Source organism: Staurois parvus, unplaced genomic scaffold (assembly GCF_062004578.1).
Source record: "Staurois parvus isolate SC_StPar_1 unplaced genomic scaffold, SC_StPar_1.0 ptg001335l, whole genome shotgun sequence".
NCBI lineage: Eukaryota > Metazoa > Chordata > Amphibia > Anura > Ranidae > Staurois > Staurois parvus.
The window spans coordinates 619,730-638,198 of NW_028319131.1; the positions used below are offsets into that span (position 1 = coordinate 619,730).

General features: G+C 43.3%; 1 protein-coding gene across 4 annotated transcripts in view; it reads right to left on the minus strand.

Moving 5' to 3' along the window:
• LOC149436819 (transcription factor COE3-like) overlaps nt 1–18,469 on the minus strand; it is a 226,444-nt gene that overhangs the window by 28,832 nt on the left and 179,143 nt on the right. The gene's annotated exons all lie outside the window — the stretch shown is intronic.

The following is an 18,469-nucleotide window of genomic DNA, read 5'->3' on the forward strand; positions in this document are numbered from 1 at the left end:
TGGAGGGCCAGTGTTGGGGTTACAGGGAAGGTCAGGGTTATAGGAAGGGCCAGTGTTGGGGTCACATGGAGGGTCAGTGTTGGGGTTACACGGAGGATCAGTGTTGGGGTTACAGGGAAGGTCAGGGTTATAGGAGGGGCCAGTGTTGGGGTCACATGGAGGGTCAGTGTTGGGGTTACATGGAGGATCAGTGTTGGGGTTAAAGGGAAGGTCAGGGTTATAGGAAGGGCCAGTGTTGGGGGTCACATGGAGGGTCAGTGTTGGGGTCACATGGAGGCTCAGTGTTGGGGTTACAGGGAAGGTCAGGGTTATAGGAAGGGCCAGTGTTGGGGTTACATGGAGGATCAGTTTTGGGATTACATGGAGGGTCAGGGTTGAAGTTACAGGGAGGGTCAGGGTTATAGAAAGGCCAGTGTTGGGGTTACAAGGAGGGTGAAGGTTGAAGTTACAGGGAGGGTCAGGATTATAGAAGGCCCAGTGTTGGGGTTACATGGAGGATCAGTGTTGGGGTTACAGGGAAGGTCAGGGTTATAGGAAGGGCCAGTGTTGGGGTCACATGGAGGGTCAGTGTTGGGGTCACATGGAGGCTCAGTGTTGGGGTTACAGGGAAGGTCAGGGTTATAGGAAGGGCCAGTGTTGGGGTTACATGGAGGGTCAGTGTTGGGGTTACAGGGAAGGTCAGGGTTATAGGAAGGGCCAGTGTTGGGGTTGCATGGAGGGTCAGTGTTGGGGTTATAGGAAGGGCCAGTGTTGGGGTTACATGGAGGATCAGTGTTGGGGTTACATGGAGGGTCAGGGTTATAGGAAGGGCCAGTGTTGGGGTCACATGGAGGGTCAGTGTTGGGGTTACAGGGAAGGTCAGGGTTATAGGAAGGGCCAGTGTTGGGGTAACATGGAGGGTCAGTGTTGGGGTTACAGGGAAGGTCAGGGTTATAGGAAGGGCCAGTGTTGGGGTTACATGGAGGGTCAGTGTTGGATTTATAGGAAGGTTCAGTGTTGGGGTTACATGGAGGATCAGTGTTGGGGTTACATGGAGGGTCAGGGTTATAGGAAGGGCCAATGTTGGGGTTACATGGAGGGTCAATGTTGGGGTTACAGGGAAGGTCAAGGTTATAGGAAGGGCCAGTGTTGGGGTCACATGGAGGGTCAGTGTTGGGGTTACAGGGAAGGTCAGGGTTATAGGAAGGGCCAGTGTTGGGGTTACATGGAGGGTCAGTGTTGGGGTTACAGGGAAGGTCAGGGTTATAGGAAGGGCCAGTGTTGGGGTTACATGGAGGGTCAGTGTTGGGGTTACAGGGAAGGTCAGGGTTATAGGAAGGGCCAGTGTTGGGGTTACATGGAGGGTCAGTGTTGGGGTTACATGGAGGGTCAGTGTTGGGGTTACAGGGAAGGTCAGGGTTATAGGAAGGGCCAGTGTTGGGGTTACATGGAGGGTCAGTGTTGGGGTTACATGGAGGGTCAGGGTTATAGGAAGGGCCAGTGTTGGGGTCACATGGAGGGTCAGTGTTGGGGTTACATGGAGGGTCAGTATTGGAGATACAGGGAAGGTCAGGGTTATAGGAAGGGCCAGTGTTGGGGTCACATGGAGGGTCAGTGTTGGGGTTACAGCATTATGTGAATTGAGACAAATCTCAGACAAAAAAAAGTGAAAAAGTGTGAGACTCGGTGGTCCACGTGGTATTTTCCCTGCCCCTTCTACCAGCTATATTTCTATGATTAGTGTTCTGGTTGGAGGGATGAATAATGTTATGTAGGGTTAGTGTGAGGGGGCTGTAGGATATGGTTATTACTCGGCATTAAAAGGTCCAAGGGCCAGTCTCCCGGTACTGGAGGCCAATGTACCATGTGTCTGTAGGTCTGTGGAGTACTGGAGGCTAATGTACCACGTGTCTGTAGGTCTGTGGAGTACTGGAGGCTAATGTACCACGTGTCTGTAGGTCTGTGGCGTACTGGAGGCCAATGTACCACGTGTCTGTAGGTCTGTGGCGTACTGGAGGCCAATGTACCACATGTCTGTAGGTCTATGGTGTACTGAAGGTCAATGTACCACGTGTCTGTAGGTCTGTGGTGTACTGGAGGCCAATGTACCACGTGTCTGTAGGTCTGTGGTGTACTGGAGGCCAATGTACCACGTGTCTGTAGGTCTGTGGTGTACTGGAGGCCAATGTACCAGGTGTCTGTAGGTCTGTGGTGTACGGGAAGCCAATGTACCGTGTGTCTGTAGGTCTGTGGCGTACTGGAGGCCAATGTACCACGTGTCTGTAGGTCTGTGGCGTACTGGAGGCCAATGTACCGCGTGTCTGTAGGTCTGTGGTGTACTGGAGGCCAATGTACCGCGTGTCTGTAGGTCTGTGGTGTACTGGAGGCCAATGTACCACATATCTGTAGGTCTGTGGTGTACTGGAGGCCAATGTACCACATATCTGTAGGTCTGTGGCGTACTGGAGGCCAATGTACCACATATCTGTAGGTCTGTGGTGTACTGGAGGCCAATGTACCACGTGTCTATAGGTCTGTGGAGTACTGGAGGCCAACGTACCACGTGTCTGTAGGTCTGTGGCGTACTGTAGGCCAATGTACCGTGTGTCTGTAGGTCTGTGGTGTACTGGAGGCCAACGTACCACGTGTCTGTAGGTCTGTGGAGTACTGGAGGCCAACGTACCACGTGTCTGTAGGTCTGTGGTGTACTGGTGGCCAATGTACAACATGATACAATCCTGGACTCCAGACAGCCGTGGTATCGCAGGTCAGGACAGCGAAGGGGACACGACCAACCAGCACATGGCCAAGGGTGGCCATCCCCTTCCAGGGACAGAACCCACTTCATAGCATGGCGGCCACTTTGCTGCTGAGCTGCTGCAGTTAAAGGGGAACTCTGGTACTGCTTTATTGTACTCGTCTTTTCAACCAAAATAGTAATTTTTCCTGAAATAGTAATAAAGTTCTAAAATAGTAAGAAAAACACAAATTAATGCCATTATGTATTCAATAAAAAAAAACAAAAAACAATGGCATGTCTGTTCAGCTGCAGCCAGTGTATTTGACCTAATGTCACCATCTTGTAATCCCAGCACAGCAGAGCTCAGACTGGAAGCAAGAGGGGCAATCCAATTAGTTGTGCCACCTGTCCTAACAAGGAACATGCTGATAGGTGAAGAGAGCAGAGCGAGGAGAGGGATGATCCCGTCAGTCTGCTGCTGTGCATTCACTGTCCAATCACAGCCTGGAGGGGTGGCTGGGAGTTGAACTATCGGAAAAATCAAAATAAGGGAGAGAACCCTCTTTTTTGGGGGGATATTTCAGGCACTTAAAGACAAAAAAGTTTTTTTTTTATATATATAAAAATATTTAAAGTTGATTTCTTTTTTAATTATTATTTTTATTCAGATTTTTCTTTTTTCTTTTCACAAGATAACAAAAGGAACAAGTTGATTTTAAGAATACAAAATATATTTAAAATCATATAACAAGAAAGAGGCGGTCAAACATTTCCAACCAATCACAGACCACGTTCAATCCATGGCAAGGCAACAACTCTGCTTCTAAAACTGCAGTCAATGTGATCTGTGATTGGTGGAAAATGAATGACCGCCTCTTTCTTGTTATATGATTTTAAATGTATTTTGTATTCTTAAAATCAACTTGTTCCTTTTGTTATCTTGTGAAAAGAAAAAAGAAAAATCTGAATAAAAATAATAATAAAAAAAATCAACTTTAAATATGTATATATAAAAAAAACAACCTTTTTGTGTTTAAGTGCCTGAAAAATCCCCCCAAAAAAGAGGGTTCTCTCCTTATTTTGCTGTTCAGGGATGATGGCGCTACTTATCGCCACACCAATGATTCTGAGCAGGACAAGTCAGGTAACCAGACTGTGTGGCAGAGCAGTGTAAATCTCAGGACTGGATGGACAGAATAGTAGATGTTTTCCCTCGATTTGTATTTCATTGGTTTGGCTGGAGTTCAGCTTTCAGCTGATCACTTTGTCATAGTCACGTAGTTAGTTTTATGGTTGAACTGGATGGACTTTTGTCTTTTTTCAGCCAGACTAACTATATAACTATATGTAACTATATGTAACTATGTAGTTTGGCTGAAAAAAGACAAAAGTCAACCATAAAAAAAAAAAGAAAAAAGAAGTTATAACCCTACACCCACAGTTGATCCAGAGGAGGGCAGGAAACCCAGCAAAGCACGATCCAATTTGCTCCTGCAGGGAAAAAATTCCTTCCTGATCCCCCGAGAGGCAATCGGATATTCCCTGGATCAACTTTCCCTATAAATGTTATATCCAGTTATATTCTGTGTATCCAAGAAAGAATCCAGGCCTTTTTTAAAAGCAATGTATCATGTAAGTATACAAAACAGCAAAATATTGTAAAATAAATACACAAGTCATGTCCAGTATTGAAATAAAGGAAATAAGATTTGGTATAAAACAGCAAAAGAAGGGGATTCCAGCTTTGGATACATTTTAAATATGTTGCTGAAAATCACATTCAATTTCATAATAATTTATTTTATCCAAAATAAAATCTACGTATGGCTTTCCTAATATACCGCCCGCCTCCCCCCCCCCCCCACACCCCCCATGTGTCCCATTTATTTCATACTGAAATGTATAATAACATCATTTAATTATGCTGGAAACCAATGGCTACCAACTCAGCATGGTGGCTACAATAGTATACAGTATAAATACAGGTATACTAAGATATATATAAATATATACACTTTCAGTTCTGTTTATATATTGATTTATATATACCAAACAATGATGATTGTTATGGTGTGGTATATACAATATATAGACAGACAGACAGACAGACAGACAGATAATAGATAGACAGATAGATAGATAGATAGATAATAGATAGATAGATAGATAGATAGATAGATAGATAGATAGATAGATAGATAATAGATAGATAGATAGATGATAGATAGATAGATAGATAGATAGATAATAGATAGATAGATAGATAGATGATAGATAGATAGATAGATAATAGATAGATAGATAGATAATAGATAATAGATAGATAGATAGATAGATAGATAGATAGATGATAGATAGATAGATAGATAGATAGATAGATAGATAGATAGATAGATAGATGATAGATAGATAGATAGATAATAGATAGATAGATAATAGATAGATAGATAATAGATAGATAATAGATAGATAGATAGATAGATAGATAGATAGATAGATAGATAGATAATAGATAGATAGATAGATAATAGATAGATAATAGATAATAGATAGATAGATAGATAGATAGATAATAGATAGATAGATAGATAATAGATAGATAATAGATAATAGATAGATAATAGATAGATAGATAGATAGATAATAGATAGATAATAGATAATAGATAGATAAATAGATAGATAGATAGATAATAGATAGATAGATAGACGATAGATAATAGATAGATAGATAGATAGATAGATAGATAATAGATAGATAGATAATAGATAGATAGATAGATAATAGATAGATAATAGATAGATAGATAGATAGATGATAGATAGATAATAGATAGATAGATAGATAGATAGATAGATAGATAATAGATAGATAGATAGATAATAGATAGATAATAGATAGATAGATAGATAGATAGATAGATAGATAGATAGATACACACACATATCTATCTATCTATTATCTATCTATCTATCTATCTATCTATCTATTATCTATCTATCTATCTATCTATCTATTATCTATCTATTATCTATCTATTATCTATCTATTATCTATCTATCTATCTATCATCTATCTATCATCTATCTATCATGTATAATATATAATATCATGATAATAGATAGATAATAGATAATAGATAGATAGATAATAGATAGATAGATAGATAATAGATAGATAATAGATAGATAGATAGATAGATAGATAGATAGATAGATAATAGATACACACACACACATATATATATATATATATACAGAGTATATATATACACACACACACATATATACTGTCTGTGTGTGTGTGTGTATATATATATATATATATATATACACTGTATATATATATGTGTCTCTCTCTCTCTCTCTCTCTCTCTCTCTCTCTCTCTCTCTCTCTCTCTCTCTCTCTCTATATATATATATATAGTATATACCACACCATAACAATCATCATTGCTTGGTATATATAAATCATTATATAAACAGTACTGAAAGTGTATATATATATACACACAGACACACACACAGTATATATATAATTATTTGGTATACATGAATCATTAATTAAATAGAACTGAAGTAACAATCAATCAAACAGAGGTGGAGTTCCCCTTTAAGCGCTGTCAGGTCATGAGCTCGCCTGCAGCCGGAGGGACGGCGGCGGTCTCCCTGACACACGTTCGGAGACCGCGGCATTTATCATTGTTAAGGGACCTGTCTGGGCTTTGTTTCGTGCGACTCTCCATTCAGCGCTCACCGGGGCGCCCGTCACGTAGAAGTCCACTAACACATCTTGCTTTAACCCCCTCCGTCCCCGACATGAACTGCCAGCACTGATTGCAGATAACGGGCTGCGCCCCGCACACACAGGGCGCTCATTGCTATTCCTGGACACAATCATGGATCTCTATTCATCCTGCCATGAGGACTTCAGATCCTGGGCCCCCCCTGACAATGGCCATCCTCCCCCTCCATCCCAGAGTCTTTCTGTCCTTTCTTTCTTCCTTCCTTTTTGTTTTTTGGCCTTACATAGAAATCTATATAAATGTCCATGTTAACCGGAGACTTAACTAGAGAAGATGGGGCCCCATTAAGAAACCATTAGGGGCCCCCTATTACATTTCTGAAAGGCAGTTCTTCTACCTCTTCCATCACATCTAGGTAAGTCCCTGGATAATATGGACATGTATGCAGATTTCCACGAAGGGTTTAAAAAAAGGAAACCTATTTGCTTTCAAAGCAGGTATTTAGAGGTTCCCACTCTACACATACTCCACATTTATGTGATTGGGGCTTTGTGATTGGCTAATCTTGGGACCAAAGCACAAGTCCCTACCCCCCTAGCCCTGATAAAACAATGTTCCTCTTGCTGAGGCCGAATGCTCCGCCATCTTGTGCCCTGCTCCTTGCCATAGGCCTCTTCAAGATATCCCCGGCCATACACCTTTACATCCCAAGGAAGTAGATTCACTGAACTTTACTGGTGGTGTTCAGGAAACGGTAATACAGTCACATCATGAGGATAAAATACATTCTGGAGTCACTTGACATACACAGTCAATCACATAACATGGACAGTCCACAGTAGTCACAAGTGAAAGCATGTGCAGCACTTTAACAGCCATCTCCCTACAGTCTGTCAGGAATGGACTGGCCAGCAATGGTGGGACTCACCTGCCTTTTGATCTGCAGTACCAGGGCTGGCCAGCGGGTGCTCCCAGCAATCAGAGACTCAACCTTTCAGCCAGCTAACACCTGGAACTGATTATGCTGGGGTATTTAAGGGATGGCCAGACTTGCAGACTCTGCCTTGGTGTTGTGTTCTCTTGGGCCCTGTATCCTGTTCCTGCTCTCTGTTCCTGTCTGATTCTCTGCTGACCCTGCTCTGATCCCTGGCTTGTCTGACCATCCCTCTGCCTGACCCTCTGTACTACGCTGCTTGCTACCTGCTGAACCTGGCCTGTGACCCCGACCAATCTCCGCTTGCTCCCCCTGTACCTACCTGCCCTATTGATATTGACCCGGCCTGCCTGACGACGCTTGCTTGTATGTACTGTTATCTGTGGGTGGTTGGTTTGGTTTGGTTGCACTGTATTATGTTTTAGTATTGCACTGCGTTTATGTTTGTATTGTTAGTGTTAATAAATTACATTGTTAATCACATATCTGAAGTCTGCGTTTCCCTGCTTCAGTCACACACCTCTGGTCATACCTGGGAGCCCTGACACAGTCTCTCCTCTGCTCAGGGTTATCAGTACTCACAGGACTGTGTTCTCTGTAGACCTCTCCTTGCAGCCTCACACAGGGATCTCTAGCCAATCTACCCCAGCCCCCACCTCCATAAGGGACAGAATGACTGCACCAAGTGTGAATGTGACCCATCCCCAACTAGCCTATATGTGGGTGCTCACCCACCTCTGACCAGTGGTGTAATTAGGTTTGTGCTGCCCTAGGCAACACAAAAATTGTGCGCCCCCCCCCCCCAAATGAGGGAGAGAGAGAGTTCAAGGAGTGTGTGTATATATGATTCTCTCTCTCTGTCTCTTCCCTCTCTCTCTCTCTTTCCTCTCTCCCCCCTCTCTCTCTTCCCCCCTTTCTCTCTTCCCTCTCTCTCCTCTCCCCCCTCCCCCCCCCACTCTCTCTTCCCTCCTCTCTCTCTCTCTCTCCCTCCCTCCCTTTCCCCCTTTCTCTCTTCCCTCTCCCCCCTCTCTCTTCGCTCCCCCCCTTTCTCTCTCTCTCCCTCTCTTCTCTCTCTCTCTTCCCTCCTCTCTCTCTCTCTCCCTCCCTCCCTTCCCCCCTTTCTCTCTTCCCTCTCCCCCCTCCTCTCTCTCTCCCTCTCTCCCTCTCTCTTTCCTCTCCCTCTCTCTTTCATCTCCCTCTCTCTTTCATCTCCCTCTCTCTTTCATCTCCCTCTCTCCCCTCCCCCCCTCTCCCCGCCTCTCTCTCTCTTTCTTCCATCTCTCTTTCCCCCTCCCTCTCTCTCTCTCTTCCCTCTTTCTCCTCTCTCTTTCTCAGATTATATGGGACTGCACACACACACACACACACAGTATGATTACCCCCCCCCCCACCTCCTCAAAGGGCTGCTGATCTCCAGGCAGCAGGAAATGTGGGTGGGGGGTGGTAATCATACTGTGTGTACAGTCCCATACAATCTATCAGTGTCTCATGTGCTGGATGGATGACAGGAGGGAGAGTCCAGAGAACACAACACAGCTCACCTCCTCCCGGCTCTTTCCTTTCCGCCACTTCTCTCCCTGCTCCAGGCTGTCCCCTGGCCCCAGCTCTGAGTGCGGGAGGCCACAGTTACCAGGGTATCCACACACTCTGCTCATTGGGTTCACTGATCTCCACAGGCAGCACTAGGTATATATTTCCTATGCTTTGCACTATGCTCGATAACAGTGGTCTCCAAATTGCGGCCCGTGAGCCGGATGTGGCCCTTTGCTTGCCTTTATCCAGCTCTTGTGGCAATACTCATTTCATTGATATGAGGCACTATTCATCCCACTGACACCAATGCAGATGCACCATTCCTTCCACTGACACCAACAGTGGGCACGTTTCTTCCGACTAATACCAACGATGAGGCACCATTCCTCCCACTAATACCAATTATGAGACACCATTTCTCCTCCTACTGACTACCAAGCCTGGGGCATTTTCTACTCCCGATGGCCACAGTCTGGCCCCCCTAATGTCTGAAGGACAGTAAACTGTCCCTTTATTTAGAAAGTTTGGAGACCCCTGCTCTATAAAAAATAAAGGAGTACTCCCTAATGAGGGTAAAACTGCCTCCGAAAAGGGTAACTACATAAGTCCTCACTTTTCAGGAGTCAAAGTGAGGGACCACCATCCAGGACGAGCCATTAACCTTCATAAACAGAGCTCATGGATGTAAGCTAATGACAGGACCTCTTTGTCTTCCCACATGGATGGTCTTTGAGGCCTTAGCCTATTTCATTAAAATTCACCCCATCATGACTGGTGCTATAGAACTTTTGGGACAGCATATGGGCTGACCGAGCTATATGTGGACTACGAGAAGTCTTGGCCAAACTAGAGAATACGTGTGTGTTAGACATAGAGGGGGATTGGATGGGGGGCAGAGGCGTGGCTGCATGGGCTCCAGCTCAAAATAACCACTAATGGCCCATTAAACAACTTATGCTGCAACACTCACCTTCAGTCTGAAGCTGCCCCGCAATACTTCTCTACCAACACTAGACTTGGAAGAGCCTAATCTAGCATCGTAATGAAAATAATTCTCAGAACGACTCTCTAAAATAGATAAACCGTTATCGGTATTTCTCATGAAAAAAGAAAAAAGGAGACAAAATATCAAATTGTATTCCTTAAACACAAGCCCACGATGCTTTCCACATACGTTCAAATTTTGAATGTGGTGGATATTACCTTCTGATGGCCGGCACACGTTTTATTCCATTCAGTCCCAACCACAATGTTATTTACATTAGAAAGATTAGACACGCTCCAGTTACAAAAATGAAGAATTTTCAGCTTTTTCCGATTTGAGCCAACCAAAAAAATGATGGAAAAATGAATGTAAAGAATGTCAACGTACACATTTTTTTTGTAGATATGCCAACTTGCACTCCAAAGTTTTATAGATCTGGCAATCCAATCCATTTTTTTTTTTAGATATGCCAACCTACATTGCAATTTATTTGTGGATATACTGATATACTCTCCAATTTATTTGTAGATATGCCAATGTACACTCCAATTGTTAGTAAATATGCCCATGTGCACTCCAATTGTTAGTAAATATGCCCACGTACACTCCAATTGTTAGTAAATATGCCCATGTGCACTCCAATTGTTAGTAAATATGCCCACGTACACTCCAATTGTTAGTAAATATGCCCACGTGCACTCCAATTGTTAGTAACTATGCCCACGTGCACTCCAATTGTTAGTAAATATGCCCATGTGCACTCCAATTGTTAGTACGGTAAATATGCCCATGTACACTCCAATTGTTAGTAAATATGCCCATGTACACTCCAATTGTTAGTAAATATGCCCATGTGCACTCCAATTGTTAGTACGGTAAATATGCCCACGTACACTCCAATTGTTAGTAAATATGCCCACGTGCACTCCAATTGTTAGTAAATATGCCCATGTGCACTCCAATTGTTAGTAAATATGCCCACGTGCACTCCAATTGTTAGTAACTATGCCCACGTGCACTCCAATTGTTAGTAACTATGCCCACGTGCACTCCAATTGTTAGTAAATATGCCCATGTACACTCCAATTGTTAGTAAATATGCCCATGTACACTCCAATTGTTAGGACGGTAAATATGCCCACGTACACTCCAATTGTTAGTAAATATGCCCACGTACACTCCAACTGTTAGTAAATATGCCCACGTGCACTCCAATTGTTAGTAAATATGCCCATGTGCACTCCATTTGTTAGTAAATATGCCCACGTGCACTCCAATTGTTAGTAAATATGCCCACGTGCACTCCAATTGTTAGTAAATATGCCCATGTGCACTCCCAATTGTTTGTAGATATGCTAAAGTACAATCCGATTTTTTTGTAAATTATCCAAAGTACCTTCTAATTTTTCCGTAGACATGCCAATATGCCATTTTGTCGTAGACTTGGCAAAGCCCATTGCAACTTTTTTGTAGATACGCCAACGTACAATCCAATTTTTTCATAGACTTGCCAATATACCCTCCAATTATTTTGTGGTCCATTCCAATTTTTTTGTAGATATGCCAACATACAATCCAATTTTATTGTAGATATGCCCATGTACCCTCCAATTTTATGGTAGATATGGCAAAGTCCATTCCAACTTTTTTGTAGATATGCCAAAGTATGATGCAATTTTTTTGTAAATAGCCCAACAAACCCTACAGTTTTTTGGAGATATGCTAAAGTACAATCCAATCTTTTTGTACGTACTCCAACGTACAATTCAATTTTTTTCATAGACATGCCAACGTACCCTCCAATTTTTTCGTAGACATGGCAATGTCCATTCCAATTTTTTCATAGACATGACAACGTACCCTCCAAATATTTCGTAGACATTGCAAATGTCCATTCCAATTTTTTTGTAGATATTCCAAAGTAGAAACCAATCTTTTTGTAAATAACCCAACATACCCTCTAATTTTATGTAGATTTGCCAAACTACAATGCATTTTTTTGGTAAATAACCCAACGTACCTTCCAATTTTTTGTAGATATGCCAAAGTACAATCCAATTTTTTCATAGACATGCCAACATACCCTCCAATTTTTTAGTAGATATGGCAATGTTCATTCCAATTTTTTTGTAGATATGCCAGCGTACAATCCAATTTTTTCATAGACATGCCAACATACCCTCCAATTTTTTCATAGAACTGGCAATGTCCATTCCAATTTTTTTGTAGATATGCCAAAGTACAATCCAATCTTTTTGTAAATAACCCAACATACCCTCTAATTTTTTGTAGATTTGCCAAACTATAATGCATTTCTTTTTGTAAATAACCCAACGTACCTTCTAATTTTTTGTAGATATGCCAAAGTACAATCCAGTTTTTTTGTAGACATGCCTATGTACCCTGCAATTTCTTGGTAGCTATGGCAACGTTCATTCCAATTTTTTCGCTAATATGCCAACGTGCAATATAATTTTATTTGTAAATATGTTTTAGATGTGTTGTCAAAAAGATATGATTACCAAATGATCTGAAATACTTGCGAGCACCTTTAGGGTCCGTCTATACTTTTTGATACATTAGCGCATTATGTTGTGCGTTAACATGTGTTGTATTAAGACAGCCAATTGATAATAGTACCAATGCATCCAAAATGTGTTGCAAATTGGATGTGACCTACTGTGAATTGCAGCATGGTGCACTACCTTAGTGTGTTGTGGTCCCATTAAAAATGTATCATGTAAATGAGCCCTTACATAGATGGTCCCAATAGCATAAGTGTGCCCTTAGCATACATGGTCCTAATACCATAAATGGAGCCTTACTGTAAATGGTTCCAGTAGCATAAATGGGCCCTTGGTGTAGATGGTCCCAAAAGCATAAATAGTCCCTTAGCGTAAATGGTCCCAATAGCATAAATGAAGCCTTAGTGTAGATGGTCCCAATGCCATAAATTGGCCCTTGGTATAGATGGTCCCAAAAGCATAAATGTGCCCTTAACGTAGATGGTCCCAATATCATAAATGAAGCCTTAGCGTAGATGGTCCCAATAGCATAAATGGGCCCTTGATATTAATGGTCCCAATAGCATAAATGTGCCCTTAGTGTAGATGGTCCCAATAGCATAAATGAAGCCTTAGCGTAGATGGTCCCAACACCATAAATTGGCCCTTGGTATAGATGGTCCCAATAGCATAAATAGTCCCTTAGCGTAGATGGTCCCGGTAGCATAAATGGGCCCTTAGTGTAGATGGTCTCAATACCATAAATGGACCCTTAGCGTAGATGGTCTCAATACCATAAATGGACCCTTAGCGTAGATGGTCCCAATAGCATAAATGGGCCCTTGGTATAGATGGTCCCAATAGCATAAATGTGCCCTTAGTGTAGATGGTCCCAACAGCGTAAATGGGCCCTTAGTATAGATGGTCCCAATAGCATAAATGTGCCCTTAGTGTAGATGGTCCCAATAGCATAAATGTGCCCTTAGTGTAGATGGTCCCAATAGCATAAATGTGCCCTTAGTGTAGATGGTCTCAATATCATAAATGGGCCCTTGGTATAGATGGTCCCAATAACATAAATGTGCCCTTAGTGTAGATGGTCTCAATATCATAAATGGACCCTTAGCGTAGATGGTCCCAATAGCATAAATGGGCCCTTGGTATAGATGGTCCCAATAACATAAATGAAACCTTAGCGTAGATGGGCCTTTAGCTTAGATCGGCTCAATACCATAAATGGACCCATAGCACATAGATGGAACCATTTTTGCTAAGTGTTCATTTATGGTATTGGAACCAAAACAATAAATGGGCCCTTAATGTAATTGGCCTCAATAGCATAAATAGGCCCGTAGCATAGATGATCTGAATACCATAAATAGGCCCTTGGTGTAGATGGTCCCAATAGCATAAATGGAGCCTTAGCGTTAATGGTCCCAATAGCATAAATGGGCCCTCGAGGTAGGTGGTCCCAATAACATAATAGTGCCCTAAGGCGTAGATAATCCCAATAGGATAATAATGCACATTTCTGTGCATTGCAGCGTGGTATATTGCCTTAGTACAGCAATGGGCAAACTACGGCCCGCGGAGAACGTGAGGGGAGCTAGGCTCCTCTCACAGTCCGCCCTGAAGACCGGTGTAGCATGAAAATCTGTCTCCTATGAGGATCTGTCCCCCTCGACGTATCTGCGCATGTGCCGGAGATCGCCGATCGGCTGCTAATGCCTGAAACTGGCACATGCGCAGATACGTCGAGGGGGACAGATCCTCATAGGAGACAGATTTTCATGCTACACCGGAACGGCGCGGGAACACGGCGAGAGGAACGCGCGGAGCAAAGGTAAGTGAATTGACACAGGGGGGACTTGGGGACTTAATATGGGGGATGAATTAATATGGGGAATGAATTACTATATGGGGGATGAATTACTATGGGGGATGAATTACTATATGGGGGATGAATTACTATGGGGGATGAATTACTATGGGGGATGAATTACTATAGGGGGGATGAATTACTATGGGGGATGAATTACTATATGGGGGATGAATTACTATATGGGGGATGAATTACTATGGGGGATGAATTACTATGGGGGATGAATTACTATGGGGGATGAATTACTATATGGGGGATGAATTACTATATGGGGGATGAATTACTATATGGGGGATGAATTACTATATGGGGGATGAATTACTATGGGGGATGAATTACTATGGGGGATGAATTACTATGGGGGATGAATTACTATAGGGGGGATGAATTACTATATGGGGGATGAATTACTATATGGGGGATGAATTACTATGCTTACTATGGGGGAATATTACTATACTTACTATGGATGACACATACACATCATTCATCTACTCTTGGTCCGGCCCCCGGGTCCAATATATGAACCCATTGCGGCCCTCAAGTCAAAAAGTTTGCCCACCCCTGCCTTAGTATGTTGTGGTGCCATTCGAAATGTAATGTTAAAAGAGGACCCTTAGCGCAGATGGTCCCAATACCATAAGTGTGCCCCTTCACTTAGATGGTCTCAATAACATAAATGTGCCCATGATGTAGATGGTCTAATAACACAAGTGAACTCTTAGCGTAGATGGTCCCAATAGTAGAACTGTGCCCTCATCATAGATGGTCTCAATACCTAAAAATGTGCCCTTGACGTCGATGGTCCCAATAACGTAAGTGGACCCTTAGCGTAGATGATCCTAATAGTATAAATGGGTCCTTCACTTAGATGGTCTCAATAACATCAATGAGCCCTTTATTTAGATGGTCCCAATAACATAAATGGGCCCTTAGCATAGATGGTCCCAATGGTATAACTGTGCGCTCATCATAGATGGTCCCAATACCATAAATGTGCCCTTGACGTTGATGGCCCAATAACATAAGTGGACCCTTAGCATAGATGGTCCCAATAGCACAAATGGACTCTGTACTTAATGGTCTCAATAACACCAATGTGCCCTTGATGTAGATGCTCCCAATAACACAAGTGGGCCCTTAGTGTAGATGATCCTAATGGTATAACTGTACCCTCACCATAGATAGTCCCAATACCATAAATGTGCCCTTGACATCGATGGTCCCAATAGCACAAATGGGCCCTTCACTTAGATGGTCTCAATAACATAAATGAGCCCTTGATGTAGATGGACCCATAAACATAAGTGGGTCCTTAGTGTAGATGGTCCCAATGATATAACTGTGCACTCATCATAGATGGTCCCAATACCATAAATGTGCCCTTGATATTGATGGCCCAATAACATAAGTGGACCCTTAGCGTAGATGTCCCAATAGCACAAATGAGCCCTGTACTTAGATGGTCTCAATAACATAAATGAGCCCTTGATGTAGATGGTCCCAATAATACAAGTGGGCACTTAGCGTAGATGGTCCCAATGGTATAACTGTGCCCTCACCATAGATAGTCCCAATACCATAAATGTGCCCTTGACATTGATGGTCCCAATAACATAAGTGGACCCTTAGCGTAGATGGTCCCAATAGCACAATGGGCCCTTCACTTAGATGGTCTCAATAACATAAATGAGCCCTTGATGATGGACCCATGAACATAAGTGGGCCCTTAGCGTAGATGGTCCCAATACCATAAATGGACCCTTAGCACATAGATGGAACCATTTACGCTAAGTACCCATTTATGGTATTGGAACCCAAACCATATTTGGGCCCTTAGTGTAGATGGTTCCAAAAGCATAAATGGGCCCTTAGCGTCAGCACAGACGTCATATCTAGATGTGATCTGCTGTGGTCTACAGCCTGCCGAGGTTGGGGAGAGGTGAGAGGACCGCATTGTGATGCTGAGTCATATTGACATACACAGGACCCCCCCTCTGCACAACGCTCACAGATAAATAAACCGTGTGTATTGTTAGCAGCTCGGACCTGTCACCGCGTGATGAATGGCTTCAATTTGGAGGCTGCTTTAAGCTGTCATTCCTGATCACGCAACCCCTTTTCCCCTCCATGCCTGTACCTGCCTGAAGACATTACCTTCAATTTATCAGTCGCAGCACACGGACGCTGGAAGATGGGGGGGGGAGAACGCCGCGAGGGAGCGGAGGAAAAGCGCATGATGGGACGAAGAATGGGGTTATTATCTAGGATCAGCTTCTAGAACAGTGAGGACACAAGACTGATGGCCGGCTGGTGACGGAAAGACGAGGTATCTGCCCCCCTAAAGGAAACATCTCTAAGAAAACCTCATGACAAATTACGCGCCGTAATAGCTGTAAGTGATTAAAAGGAAAAATCTGCTGGAGGGAAAACCAAAGACTAAAATGTCAAATGAGATTTCATGTGTTCATGTCATTCCAAATGGATCTTCCATCTTTATCAATAATATCTAGTGATCCTGCCATGAATGTCCTCATTCAGGCGCTTCCTGTTATAGGGTGACAACGCTCTGTGCCTCCCAATAGCTCAGTGTTCTCTGTACAGCACTGTGGTATATGTCAGAGCTATACAGTGAAGGAAATGCGTATTTAATCCCCTGCTGATGTTGAAGGTTTGCCCACTCACAAAAAAACGATCGGTCTAACAATGGAATGTTCGGTGTATTGTAACACTGAGAGACAGAATACAACAAATTCAGCAGAAATGCGTCTAACAAATAATGACTGATCTGCATGTTCATGAGGGAAAGAAGGATTTGATCCCCTATCATTCAGCAGGATTTCTGGCTACCAGGTGTCTTTCATACAGGTAACAAGCTGAGATTAGAAGCAGTCTCTTAAAGAGAGTGCTGCTAATCTCATTGTGTTACCTGTATAAAAGACACCTGTCCACAGGAGCAATCAAACCATCAGATTCCAAACTCTCCACCATGGCAAAGACCAAAGAGCTGTCCAAGGATGTCAGGGACAAGATGGTAGACCTACACAAGGCTGGACTGGGCTACCAAAGTATGGCCAAGCAGCTTGGTGAGAAGGTGACAACAGTTGGTGCAATCATTCACAAATGGAAGAAACACAAAACAAGTGTCAGTCTCCCTAGGTCTGGTGCACCATGCAAGATCTCACCTCGTGGAGTGTCAATGATCATGAGAACAGTGAGGAATCATCCCAGAACTACACGTGAGGATCTTGTCAATGATCTCCAGGCAGCTGGGACCACAGTCACCAAGAAAACAATTGGTAACACACTACGCCGACAAGGACTGAAATCCTGCAGTGCCCGCAAGGTCCCTCTGCTCAAGAAAGCACATGTCCAGGCCCGTCTGAAGTCTGCCACTGAACATATGAATGATGCCGAGGAGGACTGGTGGAAAGTGTTGTGGTCAGAGGAGACCAAAATCCAGCTCTTTGGTATCAACTCGCCGTGTTTGGAGGAGGAGGAATGCTGCCTATGACCCCAAGAACACCATCTCAACTGTGAAACATGGTGGTGGAAACATTCTGCTTTGGGGGTGTTTTTCTGCTAAGGGGACAGGACAACTGCACTGCATGAAAGGGACGATGGGCGGGGCAATGTACCATCAAATCTTGGGTGAGAACCTTCTTCCCTCAGCCAGGGCATTGAAAATGGGTGGTGGATGGGTGTTCCAGCATGACAATGACCCAAAACACACGGCCAAGGCAACAAAGGAGCGGCTCAAGAAGAAGCACATTAAGGTCCTGGAGTGGCCTAGCCAGTCTCCACACCTTCATCCGATTGAAATTCTGTGGAGGAGCTGAAAGTTCGAGCTGCCAAACGTCAGCCACCAAACCTTAATGACTTGGAGAGGATCTGCCAAGAGGAGTGGGCCAAAATCCCTCCTGAGATGTGTGCAAACCTGGGGGCCAACTCCAGGAAACGTCTGACCTCTGTGATTGCCAACAAGTGATTGGCCACCAAGTACTAAGTCATGTTTTGTGAAGGGGATCAAATCCTTATTTCCCTCATGAACATGCAGATCAGTCATCATTTATTAGACGCATTTCTGCTGAATTTGTTGTTGTATTCTGTCTCTCAGTGTTACACCGAACATTCCATTGTTAGACCGATCATTTCTGTGTGAGGGGC